This window comes from Brassica napus, chromosome C9, assembly GCF_020379485.1.
Source record: "Brassica napus cultivar Da-Ae chromosome C9, Da-Ae, whole genome shotgun sequence".
Taxonomy (NCBI): Eukaryota; Viridiplantae; Streptophyta; class Magnoliopsida; order Brassicales; family Brassicaceae; genus Brassica; species Brassica napus.
In genome coordinates, this window is record NC_063452.1 from 58,457,742 (window position 1) to 58,474,827 (window position 17,086).

Sequence of the window (17,086 nt, forward strand, 5' to 3'; positions counted from 1 at the left end):
AAATGATCATAAAATTGTATTAATATGAACTTTTATTTAATATTATAAGAAGATACACATGATTTTAAAACCATATGAGTAAAAAATATCATTTAATAATAAAACATATATATATATATAGATTAAACTATATACCATAAGATTACATAAATATTTTAATATTAAAACTTTCAATGAATTTTCAAAAACATTTATAAATTATAAACTTATTAAAGATTTCACATTGAAAATTTTGTTATCGATGATTTAAATATTCAGTTATAAAACGATATGAATGATCATAGAAGTGTATGATTATAAATTCTCATTTAATAAATAACTATATAAAATATATTATTCTTAAAAAAATAGGTTGGTCCATCTTAACTTACATTATATTTTTTATTAAACTAACTATCGAATATTCAAATTGATGAATAATCTACCAAATATTGTTTTTGCACTTTCCTTAATTAGAAGCTACGAAATTACCTAATATGATTAACGTATATATGAAAATTAATTATTATGAATAATAAATATTTGATAACAATTTTGGTATCTTAGTTCTTTTTTTAATTTTATAGTATTAAAAGATATTAAAAAAATCACATTAAATATATAATAAAAACATTTATATTTTTTCTTATATGTTATATTTTGAATTTTTCAAAACGTCTATATATTATTAGAAATTTGAAGATTCTCACTCTGAAAATTTTGTGATCAATAGATTATTTTTTTTGTTATAATAAGTTACAAATGATCATAAAATATAACGCATATGAATTTTTATTTAATAAATATTCAAACTAAATAATATATATACTAATGATTTAAAGCAACAAGATTGGCTGATCAATTTAGTTGTCCAGTTGAAATCTTTCAAAAGTATGTGAAAGACTAAAGTCAAAGTAAATATGGATTTAGAATAGTAGTTATATTTTACTAACCAAAATACCGAAAAAACCGAACCGAATCGAAACCAACCCGATATCTGGATTGAACACCCCTAGTCCAAATGAAGCCAAACTATTGTTTCATTCTCTAAAATATAATAAAAATAATAACTTAATTCCGCGCAAAGCGCGAATCTTATCCTAGTACTATTATAAAGGCAAAAATAGAGATGGATTGGAGATGCTTTAAGACTTGAAGCAAACACATATTTTTTCTAAACATGTTTCTATAATAGCAATTTTTCACCATATTTTATGATATTTAATGTAGCCAGCAAACTTTTTTCTTTTTTTTAACAGTGACAGCGCGTTCAATTGTTTAAACATGTTCGTAATTTTGACCGGCTTGAGCCTTGTCCGGTAAGAGAATTACAAGTTTGTTCAAGTTAATTAGATATTCTATATTCCTTAATTTTGTATGGTCATAAATTTTCATTACTCCATTTTGTAAGATTTTAATGATCAAGTTTAGTTCATTCGCTTCCGACTAGGCCTGGGCAAAATAACCGGAACCGGAACCGAACCGAAATACCCGAAACCGGAACCGGACCAATACCCTCAAATACCCGAACGGTTCCTATATTTTTATATCCGAAATAACCGAACCGAACCGGAACGGGACCGAGAACCGAACGGGTACCCGAATATATAAAAATATTAATTATATATACATATAACATCACTAAATATGTATTTTTAATTTAAAATTCTATTAAAAGTATTTGAAAATAGTTGAGGATAACTAAATTATTATAAAGTATGCAAACTACCCGAAAGTATCCGAAACTATCCGGATAGTTTTATCCGAAATATCCAAAGTAATCTGAAATATCCATTTTTTTTTATCTAAATCATCCTAATTATTTGATATTTTACCTTAAATAACCAATATTTTGTCAAAATTATCCGAACTACCCGAACTATCCGAACCCGAACCGGATCCAAATGAGAACGAACTTTTTCCGGATATTTTTCGGTTCCTACATTTACTATCCGAACCGAACCGAACCCGAAACTATCCGAACCGAACCGGAAATATGTCAAGTACTAAATGGATCTTCTAGCTACTATCCGAACCACCCGAAACCCGAAATACCCGAACCGAACCGAACCGATACCCGAAATGCCCAGCCCTACTTCCGACTTTCCGAGGTCATTAGTATATGTGTCAACGTTTTTCGCACTAGGGGAGAGATGGCCAAACTAAAAACATACTTTCTTGCAATTTCTAACATTGTGAGTTTCGTTATTGAAGATAATCTACTTATTTTGACAAAAAGAGTCCGATATAATGTAAAACTACAACATAAGATTTGCTTCGCAGCGCGTTAGAAGACCAAGCCAAAATCATTATCGTACAGCTGTAGTTTTAATTTCCATTTACTCAAGTTGCATATATATCAATCTAAAGATAATATTCCTTCCTTCAGTCCAATTCCTATTGCTCAAGCCTAGCTTATACGTTTCCTGTTCATCGCGCGGATTGTTATTTTGGGTTATTTGTTTTGTTCTATGGGATACTGGTGTGATAGTCATTTCACGTTGGGTTTAAATTTGTTTTGTTATAGTCAACGTGGTTGTTGCAGGGCAATAATGGTTGTGTCATGTGTGGATCGTCATATACCCGTAGAGGGTGTAGCGTAGAGAGTCGTTGCAATGCGGTGAATTTAATAAAATTATTGCTTATTGTATGTATTTCAATTACAGGAACTTTGTTCATTACATTATTGCTTTAGCTTTTGTTTTAGCAAATATCGTCTGGAAACAGTCATGTAGCTTAGTATTAGTTGAATTTTGATTGGGTAATGTGTTGGCTGTGTATGTTAAGTACTGCTCTGAGAACAACTATTTCGGGTAATATTCTTTTACTGCAGGAACTGTTTCTAGTTTTAAATGGGAAATGGCCGGGGAGTAGAATGGCTGTTGATGTTAAGAATGAATATCTTTATTGGACTTCCAAACCTCTAGGCTTGCTTCCCTGTTCAATATGTAACGGTTTTCCAATTTAATAGTGTTGATATGTCTTGACTCTGGATGTTACATCTAGGCGATGGATGTTACATCACGTACATCATACCGACTCGGTTGCATCAAGAACATTGCATGCATCAAGTTATTATGGATGTTACATCTGATCGTGGGCTTAGGCCCATGAGTCCATAAAGTCTAGGGTTTTAGATACAGCATGTTACTATATATATCTTGTATTCGAAATAACTCTAAACTTGCACTTTGTAAGTTCAATATCGCTTCCAATAATAAGATTTCTCTTTGCCCGTGGACGTAGCCCTAGAAGTGAACCACGTTAAATATATGTGTCGCAGTTACATCACTTTTATTCATCTTTTTCCGTATATGTTTTTACACGTCCATTACAACAAATGGGTACTGTGAATGTGAAGGGGCATGTTGAGAGAGTTGGCTGCAGCAATTAACGTCCTCTCTAAGGTATGACAGAGCTGCCGGTTTTGTTTTGTCTTCGGGACATTTGAAATCTCATTTTATGGTAGCTGAAGTTCTCTGAATTTGTCTCCTCAAATAGGATGCAGTATGTATGGTTTTCGCAAAAATGTGGGGGTCGTTAAAATCATTTTAAGTAATCTCAGAGGTGGACATTTGAAGGAATTTAGGTCGATGTTCTTAGTTTTGTTTAGGTTATGCTCAATAGTATTGGTTAAGAGTGCTGCGTAAGATGCATTAGTTGCTTCTTAATTATACTTGGAAGAGATTGAAGGTGGGTTGGTTGGGAACTATCGTTGTATAAGTCTAGGTTCACATTAGTGATTGAACCCATTGTTGTAGTCAGGTTCTTACTAATAATTATTTGTTGCCTGCTTTTGTTATCTTATATTAACAACCATAGATGCTTCCAGAAACGGAGAGAGTGATGAACACTTCGTAAAGTACATTTTATTGTAACATGCAAGTTTTTTTTTTTATGCACCAATGTTTTCATTAAAAGATTCAAACTGTTACAAGAATAAAAACAACATCGTACAAACCACCCAGACATTTAATTCAAGGGAATACAAATATGTAGACACAAACTTAAAAAAGTTTGATAAAGTATTATGAAAAATATAGAAGTTGCCACCTACACTCAAATCTAAAGGAGACTCAGGTTTCTTATTATATAAGATAAGTACAAGCTCAGGTTTCTTGATGAATTTAAAATACTTATCAATAATTGTAAAAAATAGTGAATTAAAAATTCAACTATTTGTAAAAGTGATTACAATGTTTTTTTTTTTGCCAACTAGATTTATTATTATTATATGGATAAAGTCCAAATACACAAAGCCAAGACAAAGGCCGAACCGATAAACTTTTCAGGGTCCAACCAAAAAAACGTACAAGATAAACTAAATGGGCTAAGCCCACCAAACCGAAGTCTATGTCGAACAGATCGACACGTCGCCTATACGTGTTTAAACCTCACAGCGAGGATAACACGTGCCACCAAACCAATTCACCTTCTCCACCACCGGAGAACCACAAATTGTTTCACCGGAATCACATCAGAGACTGCCTCCATCTTCCACGGCTGTGCTCTTTTTAACGGAGAGCATCCATCGATCATATCAAGATCTCATCCAGAGTCACCAACCACTTGATTACGAACACCCAGAACCTCCATCTCGTTTTTTTCATCGCTTTGTCTTCATCGTCAGAAAGCTTCATCGATCTATTTGAGATCTCATCCAACAGAACAAAACCGACAAACAGAGGAACCACAAGCCAAACTAAAATCACACCCGATTCAAATCGGGACCAAACCCTAACACACAAACTGTTCAAAAGCAGGCAACGAGGTCGATGATATTTTTTAGAAAAAAATAATTTTTTTAATATATGTTTTTTTACCTAAACATCTTATATTTAGGAGTACTACTAAACATTAAATGTTCGAATATACAAATGCGATTTATGAATGTTCGAATATTTATGTGTATTAATTTTTCTAAATGTTCATAATTAATTAATTGTTAAATATCAATATTCCTTTTGTGCTATTACTTGAGATAGTTCATATATACAATTATCGCAAACCACATTATAGCAATCTGGTTTTAATGCATTCCCTCTAAACTTCTTCGTGATTTTAATGTACATATCTTTGGAAATTTAGGCATATAAATATTATGCCAATAAATCTCAAACGTCGAAGTTGGAGTATATATAAAGGAGGTCACCAATGTTTTACAATACAAACATATTTCACATTTGCTTATTTTTTTCTAAAGCCAATGGCAATGGTTCAACAAAAAAAAATCGACTTTCTTTTGTTAAAGACTTCAAACCATGTAAAGATACATGGCGTATCGAAGTTAGGATTATTCGCTTGTGGAGGAATTATAACAAAGAAACCGGAAACACTATGTAAATGGTTTTTGTTGATAAAGAAGTAAATAACAAAATCTTTTTTTTTAACACAGATTCGTCTTTATGTTTTCTTTACAATGAAATATATTTAAACTGTAATAGTCTTACATATCTATTGTGAAATAATTATATTTAAAGGTATTTTATCAGTTATGTGTCTAACTCATATATATTAATTGTTCAACCAGGAAAAAAGAATTCATGCTTCGGTTGGTGAACATCTCATCAAAAAAATTGAAGACGATTGATATCTTGCATATTTCTAATGTTTTATCCATTCACCCATGTGCATTTTTATCATATAGATTAGGATTTAGCCATGTTTAGGTTGCATTTTGCATACATGAGTCCTTATCAGGTATTGGAGTACCACATGGAGTTCTTGGAGACATTTGGGTGCAATTGGAGTCCAAAAGAAGTGTTTAAAGTGATAATTGGGCGAGCGACCAGTCCGGAGCGACACCGTCAAGTCGCTCTGATCTCCCTATCAGAGCGACCTTACCAGAGCGACAGGGAAGAGTCACTCGCGTTTTGATCACCTGGAGATACGAGAACGAGTCCGGAGCGACCTCTCGCTGCGACACAGCGAGGTCGCTCCCGAAGCATGGAGCGACTACTCGGAGCGACGAGCGGAGGTCGCTCGCGTTTTCATCAGTCGGAAACGTGAGAACGAGTCCGGAGCGACCTCTCGCAGCGACACAACGAGGTCGCTCCCGAAGCATGGAGCGACTACTCGGAGCGACGAGCGGAGGTCGCTCCGCGTCTTATTTCTGCTCGAACTTATGATTTCTCAAGGGCCTTTTGGTCATTTCATGATGCACGTTTTTATTTTCTAAACCTATGTTTTAATCTTTGGTAGCCACCAGACAGGCTATCTTTTGATCTATTGAGAAATACACAAAAACTCTCTTGAGAAGTTCATCTCTTGGATTTTGATTGTTATGTTCTTGTGTTATTGTTGATTTCTTATCTATTTCTCTACATGATTAATCTGAAATCCAATATGGGTTTAAGAGGAATTATGGAGATTAGTGAGTAATCACCTTTTGAATTCATGGGTTAGGGAGATTAAGGGTGATTAGGTTAGTTCTAGGATGTTTTAGTGTAGATCATTCTTGTTCCTTGCTAGTAGAGTATTCCTAATGCATCTTCTGAGTTGGCCACTCAAAAGTTGATTAATATGCATTTCCCACCCGAAAGGTGTTTGATGAAATGCCTGAGACAACTCTCCTAGGCTTTTAGTATACTTTGCCAAAGACATTTGTTGTTAAAGGTGCTAAGATAGCTAATAGACTTGTTAGTAATGATTGCTTTCATATTATTCAACCAAAGACATTTGATGTTTGAGATATGTTAGCAAATGAGCATTCATCTAGACATAGAGCTTGCTTAGAATTGTGTCTAGGCTTAAGGTAGATAGTTTGATTGATCATTTGTCATCCTTAGTTCGAAACTTGATCACCCAAGGTCTAATCCCTATGCCCATGAGTTCTCTTTTCCCTTAGTCAAGAAAGTATCATTCTGTTATTGCTTTTTAGTTTTAGTCATAGCTTAAAACTCATCTAAATCATTGGTTGCACTTAGATTAAGTGAGTACTTGCATTCTCAGTGCTTTGATATCCCTCAGAACTGGTTCGACAATCATTTATACTACAACATTTGTCTTAGGAGCCTTGAAAACTCCTAACATCAACGATCTAACTGAGGGTGATGCTATGGTCGCTCACTTATTCAAAGTGCATCATGTTGTTGGCGATTATCGTAAAACACACACATCGTTTCAAAATTGGCTTCTATCAAAAAACGTTTCTTGCAAAAGTAGATGATTTTTCAAGTGAAGTTCCGGAAAAGTATTTGGCTGATTACAATGACATTCTTTCCGAAAAGTTTGATAAGATCTATTTGGTTGGTACGTTAATTTCTATACCATCTATCATGAAATAATTATATATATATATATATATATATATACGATTTTGAAATTCGATAAAAAGTATGATTTTTAAACTACTAATTTGTTTATTACATAAATGTAACTTAGATATTATAACTACTTAACTGTATTTGTAATGTTTAAATACTCTTTCGAATTTGTTATATTTGTGTTTAAGTATGTTTTTTCTTATATAGATGTTATTGGCCAAATAGTTAACTTTGGGTCTCTTGAAAACAAGATGATCAAAGAAAAAGATAACATGAAGCTCTTGATTGAGTTACGTAATCAAAAGTAAGTTGTACTTTATATTTTCCTATTTGCTAGCTAAACATGTATATTCTATTTAATAACTTAAGCTTCATTTATATAGTAATGTCAACAAGATGTGTACTATGTGAAGTCGTTATGGTAAACAAGTATACGATCATAGTATGAGTAACATGTCAACAATGATAATTTGTGTTGTCAGGTTGTCTTCTATAGTTCTATTAAAAAGTGGAAAAGTATATATTATACCTAAGTTTCTAAAATTATATATTTTAGAAGATGTTAATAAAACCAAAATATTAATGTTAATAAAATAAAAATATTGTAAATTTAATATCTTTTTTTTATTCAATAAAATTTAGAAAGCTATCAAATTATTTTATTATGTACAAATGTACAATTGCTTACAAAATTCAATAATTTTTTCCCGTTTTTATTGGATTTTGTTTTTTTATAGAGAATTGTACTACTCGATTTATATTACTTATGGATTATATTTCAACTTTTTATCATATATTTTCTTCAGGCTCGTCACTACATTTAACAAAAAAATATAATATTTTACCCAAAATATACAATTACAACATATATACAACATAATTCCACTTAGCAAAAATATAAAATATGCAACTTCAAAAACTAAACACTATTACTTTTTCCACATTATGGATTATTTTATGTCTAGTAACATTTTACATTGAGCTCACTTTGTTTTTAATATAAATATTCCTTATTGTTAAACGTATGAATCCCCTATGATCACTATATTCATTCAAACTATTAATTGCATGTATGTATCATTTATAAATTTATAACAGATAAGTTCAACAAAGCTAAAGTAAGTGATATAATAGAAAATCAAACCAGATCAAACAAAACCAGAATTAGTGTTGAGAAGTTGATTCAAAACCAAGTCTTTAACGGCTGGTTTATTAAAGGTTAACCGGTTATTGGTGAATGGTTAAACCGAAGCTGTTTGAGCTGAGAGACTCTACGTCAGAAGGAGGGTTTGAGGTAGATATAAACTCAAACGAGTCTCGAGTCAAAGCAGTCATTGTAACGTCTTTCTTGTTGAGTTGGGTTGTTACGCATGTTAAGCTCTGAAGATTGTAAACCAGTGATCATAGTGAATTGCCAGAATCTTCTGGCACCAGATGTAGGTTGTAGCTCATTCCGAGCTCCCGAACTGGTTAAATCGTGTGTATACTGTGTATTCTGTTTTCTTTCACTTTCTATACAAAAGAGCGAGAGAGAGAGAGAGAGAGAGATTCGGAAGCAGGCGATAACGCGATCGAGAACAAGATTCATATTCGTCGATTTGTGGAGTTGAGGATTCAACAATTGGTATCAGAGCATCCAGGTTGGGATGTCGAGGATGGCTTCGACATCGTCATCGTCGAATATGCGGATCGAGGTCGAACGATTCGATGGATCGGGGGATTTCATGCTGTGGAAGATTAGGATGCTCGCGCATCTTGGTTACATGGGATTGAAGGAGATCTTGAAGGATGATAAACTCCTGATGGAACCACCGGCGATTGAAAAGAAAGAAGATGATGATTCTTCAGCCGCAGGTTCCCCAAAGGCAAAATCTCAAAGTCAAGATCCATCGAAGGTTGAGAAATCAGAGAAAGCTATGAATCTGATTGTATTGAATGTTGGTGATCATGTGTTAAGAAAGATCAGTCACTGTACTACTGTTGCGGCTATGTGGATGTTACTGGAAAAACTGTATATGTCCAAGTCTCTCCCGAGCGGGATCTTCTTGCAGTTAAAGTTCTATAACTTCAAGATGGTTGATTCTGAGTCCATTGATGCAAATGTGGACGAATTCTTGAAGCTTGTGTCTGATCTGTGTAGTGTTGGAGTTGCTGTGACAGATGAAGTGCAGGCTATCTTGTTGCTGTGCTCTCTTCCTTCAAAGTACAATTATTTGAAGGAGACACTGAAGTATGCCAAAGATACCATCACTCTTGAGGCAGTTATTGCGGCAGCACAGGACAAAGAAAGAGAGTTCAAAGACACTGGTTCGAGTGACAAAGAGGCTGGAGAAGGATTAGTCATGAAAGAACGTTTTCAAAGCAGAGGTAGAGCTGAGTGGAGAGGTGACTCAAAAAGGAATGGACGCAGCAGGTCAAATTCTAAATCACGAATGGTGTGTTGGTATTGCAAGAAGGAAGGACACATGAGAAAAGATTGCTTCTCACGAAAGAAGAAGTTTGATAGAGAAGATCAAGGTGAAGCTGCGGTCAATGTGGATAAGCTGCATTACTCAAATGCGTTAGCAGTCTCTGATCTGAACACGAGGGACAACTGGGTAATAGATTCTGGATGTACATATCACATGACATTCAGGAGAGATTGGTTTGACACTTTCAGTGAACTTGATGGAAATCAGATTCTGCTTGGAGATAATCACACGGTTGAGGCAAAAGGGATTGGTTCGGTCAGAGTCAATACCCATGGAGGCTCTGTAACGGTGATGCACAACGTACGTTACGTACCACATCTGAGAAGAAACCTCATCTCTACTGGGACCCTTGACAAGTTGGGGTTCAGACATAGTGGTGGAGATGGAAAGGTGACGTTTCACAAGAATGGCAGACTGTGTATGAGAGGTATTCTGAAACAGGGATTGTACATTTTGGATGGTGAAACGATTGTAGGAGAAGTTCATCAAGTGGAAGCAAGCAGTAAAGGTCCTAGCTTGTGGCACAACCGTCTTGGACACATCAGTGATAAGAACCTAAAGATTCTAGTCAGCAAGGGTATCTTGGATAAGAAGGATGTTGGCGCTCAAGGTTTTTGCGAGAATTGTGTAATGGGAAAAACGAAGAAAGTCAGTTTCTCTGTCGGTAAGCATGATACAGAAAAGGTGCTTGGATATGTTCATGCTGATCTATGGGGCTCGCCTAGCGTGCACCCATCTATCTCTAAGTGCCATTACTTCCTGTCAATAATAGATGACTGCTCACACAAGGTTTGGTTTTACTTCCTGAAGACGAAAGATGAAGCGTATGGGAAGTTCTGTGAAAGGAAAACGCTGGTTGAGAATCAGTCAAGTCAGAAGGTGAAATGTCTCAGAACTGATAATGGGCTTGAGTTCTGCAATGTCCAGTTTGATTCTTTCTGTAACAAGAATGGGATCGCGAGGCACAGAACATGCACATATACGCCTCAGCAAAATGAAGTGGCTGAGCGTATGAATCGCACAATAATGGAGAAGGTTAGGTGTATGCTGAATCAGTCTGGTTTAGAAGAAAAAATTTGGGCAGAGGCGGCTGCCACTGCGGCTTACCTGATCAACAGAACTCCGTCATCAGCCATTGACAACAATATTCCAGAAGAAGTGTGGTTGAATAAAGAGCCGGGGTATAAGCATCTTAGAACTTTTGGGTCTGTTGTGTACATTCATGCTGATCAAGGAAAGTCGGAACCAAGAGCTTTGAAAGGTGTCTTTATTGGTTACCCACCAGGGGTTAAGGGATACAAGGTGTGGTTGATTGAACAGAAGCAGTGTGTGATAAGCAGAAATGTGCAGTTTCAAGAGCAAACCATGTTTAAGGACATTGACAAACCTGTCATTCAGGCAGTGGATCAACCTGTAGAGCAAGCTAGCACTAAGGTTGAATTGGTTCTTGATAAAGGAAAAGGAAAATTAGCTTCTGATGTTTCTGTTAAGAGTGACGAGGTTGGAAGTTCAACTGGTGGTGGAGCAGGTGCAGAAAAGGATAAACCGGAGGAGTTGGGTTCTGATTCTGAAACTGATGAGGATGAAGGAACCAGTGTAGAGGAAGCAGGTACAGATTTGGTTCGTTATCAACTGGCTAGAGACAGAAAGAGAAGGGTGATTATACCTCCTTCTCGATATAAGAATGCTCCTCCACCAGATCACCTAACAGAAGACTCTGAAGTGGCTTTTGCTTTAGCAGTGTTTGAAGATATTGATGTAGAAGAACCAAAAGACTATTATGAGGCAATTAGAAGTGCTGATAAGAAACAGTGGAAAGCTGTTACGGTTGATGAAATGAATTCTTTAGAGAAGAATGAGACATGGGATGTTGTGGATAGACCTAAAGACAGAAAGGTGATTGGGTGTCGTTGGATATTCAAGATAAAGCCTGGGGTTCCAGGTGGAGAACCTAAAAGGTATAAGGGTAGAGTGGTTTCTAAAGGCTACTCTCAGCGTGAAGGGATAGATTATCAAGAGGTGTTTTCCCTTGTAGTAAGACATATCTCTATCCGCATCATGCTGTCTCTAGTGGTGCATGAAGATCTTGAGTTAGAGCAGATGGATGTTAGGACAGCCTTTCTTCATGGAAGTTTAGAAGAAGAGATCTTCATGGAGCAGCCAGATGGTTTTGAACAAGGAGGAGAGGATAAGGTTTGTCTCCTGAAGAAATCGCTTTATGGTTTAAAACAGTCCCCACGACAGTGGAACAAGCGGTTTGACAAGTTCATGAGAGATCAAGAGTTCACTAGGAGTACTCAAGATCAGTGTGTATACATAAAGGAGGTTGCTGAGAACCGGTTTGTGTATCTTCTACTATATGTAGACGACATGTTACTTGCAGCTAAAGGAATGGATGAGATCACAAAGTTGAAGAAGCTGTTGAGTTCTGAGTTCGATATGAAGGACTTGGGGAGTGCAAGGAGAATTCTTGGGATGGATATTTTCCGAAACAGAGAGGCAGGCACTCTTCAGCTATCTCAATCAGAATATCTACAAAAGGTTCTGAAGAAATTTAATATGGTGGATTGCAAGAGTTCAAATACACCGGTGGGAGCTCATTTCAAGTTGTCTGCAATTGAGGATGCATCAGAGATGCTAAATCCAGAAGAGATCCCATACTCAAGTGCTGTGGGTAGTGTTATGTATGCTATGGTGGGAAGTAGACCTGACCTTGCGTATGGAGTTGGGTTAGTAAGCAGATATATGAGCAGACCTGGAGAGTTGCATTGGGAAGCTATTAAGTGGCTGTTGCGATATATTAAAGGAGCGTCAAAGGTATGCCTCACATATACAAAAGGCAAGGAGTTTGCTATCGAAGGTTTTAGCGACTCTGACTATGCTGCGGATTTAGATCGAAGGAGGTCGATATCTGGATATGTGTTCAGAGTAGGGGGCAACACTGTGAGTTGGAGATCGTGCTTGCAACCTATAGTGGCGTTATGCACTACTGAAGCTGAATACATAGCTTTGACTGAAGCTGTAAAAGAAGGTATATGGATTAGTGGGTTGCTGGAAGAGCTTGGATATAAGCAAAAGAAGTTTTCAGTGTGGTGTGATTCGCAAAGCGCGATATGTTTGTCGAAGAACAAGGTGTATCACGAGAGGACTAAACATTTTGCGTCCAAGTATCATTTTATCAGAGATTGGGTTGAGTCTGGTGAGGTTGAAGTACTGAAGATTCCAAGCTCGAGAAACCCAGCTGATATGTTGACTAAGGTGATCCCGGTAACAAAGTTCAACGAGGCCTTGCGGCTGTTGAACGTCATAGAAGCTTGAAGATTACTTCTGTGATGGCCAGTGTAAGGATTCAGAGTGCAGTTGCTATGATATGATCTTGGTTGTTGACTCAAGGGGGAGTTTGTTGAGAAGTTGATTCAAAACCAAGTCTTTAACGGCTGGTTTATTAAAGGTTAACCGGTTATTGGTGAATGGTTAAACCGAAGCTGTTTGAGCTGAGAGACTCTACGTCAGAAGGAGGGTTTGAGGTAGATATAAATTCAAACGAGTCTCGAGTCAAAGCAGTCGTTGTAACGTCTTTCTTGTTGAGCTGGGTTGTTACGCCTGTTAAGCTCTGAAGATTGTAAACCAGTGATCATAGTGAATTGCCAGAATCTTCTGGCACCAGATGTAGGTTGTAGCTCATTCCGAGCTCCCGAACTGGTTAAATCGTGTGTGTACTGTGTATTTTGTTTTCTTTCACTTTCTATACAAACGAGAGAGAGAGAGAGAGAGAGAGATTCGGAAGCAGACGATAACGCAATCGAGAACAAGATTCATATTCGTCGATTCGTGGAGTTGAGGATTCAACAATTAGGTTTTACGTTAAACCATATTAAAATCGTACATTAAACCAATGATCTAAAAATGGTTATTGGTGAAACAAAACTATCCAAATTTTGATTAACAGTCTACATCTTGAAGACTTGAACTATATAATGACTGAAATTGCCTCATGTTTCACCATTGTCATCATCCATAACTAAGTCTTCAACAACTAATATAAATTAATTTCTAAGTCGTTGATAGACATTCATGCGTTTTCATATATACAATGGAATGGGATCTTTGATAATTTACCCCCAATGCTACAGGAATCGCAATGGGACCTTTGATGAAATCTCAAACATGTTCACCGATATTGAAGAGCTCGATAATGGAAAATAGTTCTGTTGCAAACTTTAATGTAAGACATGTTTATTGCTTGGTTGGACAGGTTTATGAAGATGTAAATAAATATAACTACGGTTATTGTAGTCAACCGAAACATTTTTATATGATAGAAAATGAAAATTTTCTTATCCGAATAAGAATTTTTTTAGAAGGTACGTTTAAAATCATTCTATGGACGCCACATCAGCATATAGTGCTCTGAAAAAGGACACATCAGCATGCTAATTTTGTAAATAATACAAAGTAGAAGTTTACTATTTTTAAAATGATTCTTTTTTATATATATTGGATTATATATTTCTCATCAAATACCACAAATTAATTAAAAGTTAACAATTAATAATTTTCTTTTTTTCCTTAAATAAAAGTTACGAAATTACCAAAAATGAATAAAATATATATTTGACAGTTAATGATTTTAATAATAGAGATTTGGTAACAGTTTACATATCCTTCATTATTTTTATTTAATATTATATTATTAAAATAAATTAAACAATCAAATTAACCATTTAATAATTTTTTTTCGCATATATTACATTTTAAAATTTTAAAAATTACGATAAATTACTAAAATTATTAAAAGCTTCAAATTGAAATTTTTGTGATCAATGTTTAAATTTTTTGTTATAGCAAGGTACAAATGATTATAAAACCATATGAGTAAAAATGATATTTATATATATTTAGATTAATAAATATATCTACAAATATATTAAATTATATACCTCATAAATATTTTAATTTAAAAATTTGCATTGAACAAGCATTGCGAAATTAATATTTTAATTTAGAAATTTGTATTGAAAGATTATAACTTATTAAAAATATTAAAAGTTCCACACTAAAATTTTTGTTATTAATTGTTTAAAATTTTAGTTAAGAAAACACAAATGATCATAATACCATATGATTATAAAGTTTCATTAAATAGATAGTAATATTAAAAATATACTATATATCTATGTTAATATTATTTAAATTTAATTACATGCCATATAAAATAGATAAAATAATTGTTTAAATTTATTTACCATAAATGATTGTAAGTAAATAAAAGTAATTTTTAATTTACGTACTTGTGTCAATTTAATTATATATATAACAGTTAATAATTTTCAGTTATTTAATATATTTTATTAATTTGTTTCATAATATGTAAGAAGGTTAAACAAATAATAATACACAAAATTAATTTGTATATAAAATTTTCATTCCGCACAAAGCAAAGATCTTAAACTAGTCTATACTTTATAAAAGTTGAGATTATAAGCCATTGAACGCGTCCACATATGATTTAAAACCACCAATAAAAATATGACAAATCATATTTGTAGTTTATTATTTTTTAAATGTTTAGTATTTCAAAAAATTATATTAAAAAAAAAATTAAAATTCCATATATAACTTAAACTAACAAAATAAATATTAACATTTTTCAACTTGCTTTAAAATAATAAAATAAAAAATTAAAAGTAAAAAGTCTATAAGCCCTTGAAAACATCCATATAGGATTTTAAAAAAAAACAATCATATTATGACACATCATTATATTAGTTTATCATTGATAAAAGATATTAATATTTCCAAAATTATATTAAAAACGAAATTAATATTCCATATAGAACTTAAACTAACAAAATAAATATTAACATTTTACAACTTGATTAAAATGTTAATTGTTATAGTAAAATGGAGAAATTACTTGTTTACCACTTTCATGCTAATACTTTTCATATATAACACCACTAAATGGACATTTTCAAAAATATTTTCTTCATTAAGTGGCAAAATACTTTTATGCCCTTGTTCTTTATATATATAATAAATAAATGAAAATCTAAAAAAATATAAAATAATTTTTTTAATTTTTTTCGAATTATACTATTTCGAAATTCAAATCCTAAAACTCAACTCTAAAACCCTAAACCATCAATCCTAAACCATATATTTTTGAAATACAAACTCTAAACCCTATACCATCAATCCTAAACCATTTTTTTTTTAATACGAACTCTTAACCCTGAAACATCAACTTTAAACCCTAAAGCCCGAAACATCAACTCTAAACCCTAAACCCTAAACCTTCAACTTTAAACCCTAAAACATCAACTCTAAACCCTAAACTTTAACTCTAAACCCTAAACCACCAACACTAAACCCTAAACTATCAACACTAAACCCTAAACCCTAAACCCTAAAAAGTAAACTCTAAACCCTAAAACATCAACTCTAAACCCTAAACCCTAAACCTTCAACTCTAAACCCTAAATCCTAAACCCTAAACCCTAAAACCTAAAACCCTAGAGTTAATGTTTTAGGGTTTAGATTTGAAGGTTTAGGGTTTAGGATTTACGTTTAGGGTTTAGAGTTGATGTTTTAGGGTTTAGATTTGAAGGTTTAGTGTTTTAGGGTTTAGGGTTCAAATTTCAGAAAAATATAGGGTTTAAGGTTTAGGGTTTACGTTTAGGGTTTAGAGTTGATGTTTTAGTGTTTAGATTTGAAAGTTTAAAGTTTAGGATTTAGAGTTGATGTTTCGGGGTTTATGGTTTAGAGTTGATGTTTCATGGTTTAGGGTTTAGAGTTGATAATTTAGGGTTTAAAGTTAATGTTTTAAGTTTAGATTTAGGGTTTAGGGTTTACGTTTAGGGTTTAGAGTTGATGTTTTAGAATTTAGATTTGAAGGTTTAGGGTTTAGGGTTTAGAGTTGATGTTTCGGGATGTAGGGTTTAGAGTTGATGTTTCGTGGTTTAGAGTTTAAAATTGATGATTTTAGGGTTTAGAGTTGATGTTTTAAGTTTAAATTAGTTAACCATATGTTTTTTTTGTCAAAGTTAATCAAAATGTTATAAATGCATTTTACACTTCATTAGTGTAAACATAAAAAGTGGTACTCTGAAAATGATATTTTTGGCAATTTCCGTAGTAAAATGGAAAATCAGAAGGAAATTCGTAATATTAACAAAACATTATTGTTTTCTCAGGTATAATAATTGTAAGAATATATTTTATAAAAAATAAAATGGTAATCTAATGTTAAAATAGTAATGGTAACAAAAAATCATCTAAAAATTCACAATGTATAAAAAGGAATTTTCTAATATCACAAAAATATGAAATTTGATGTTAAAGAAGTTAAAATAACAAAAAAAGCAAAAC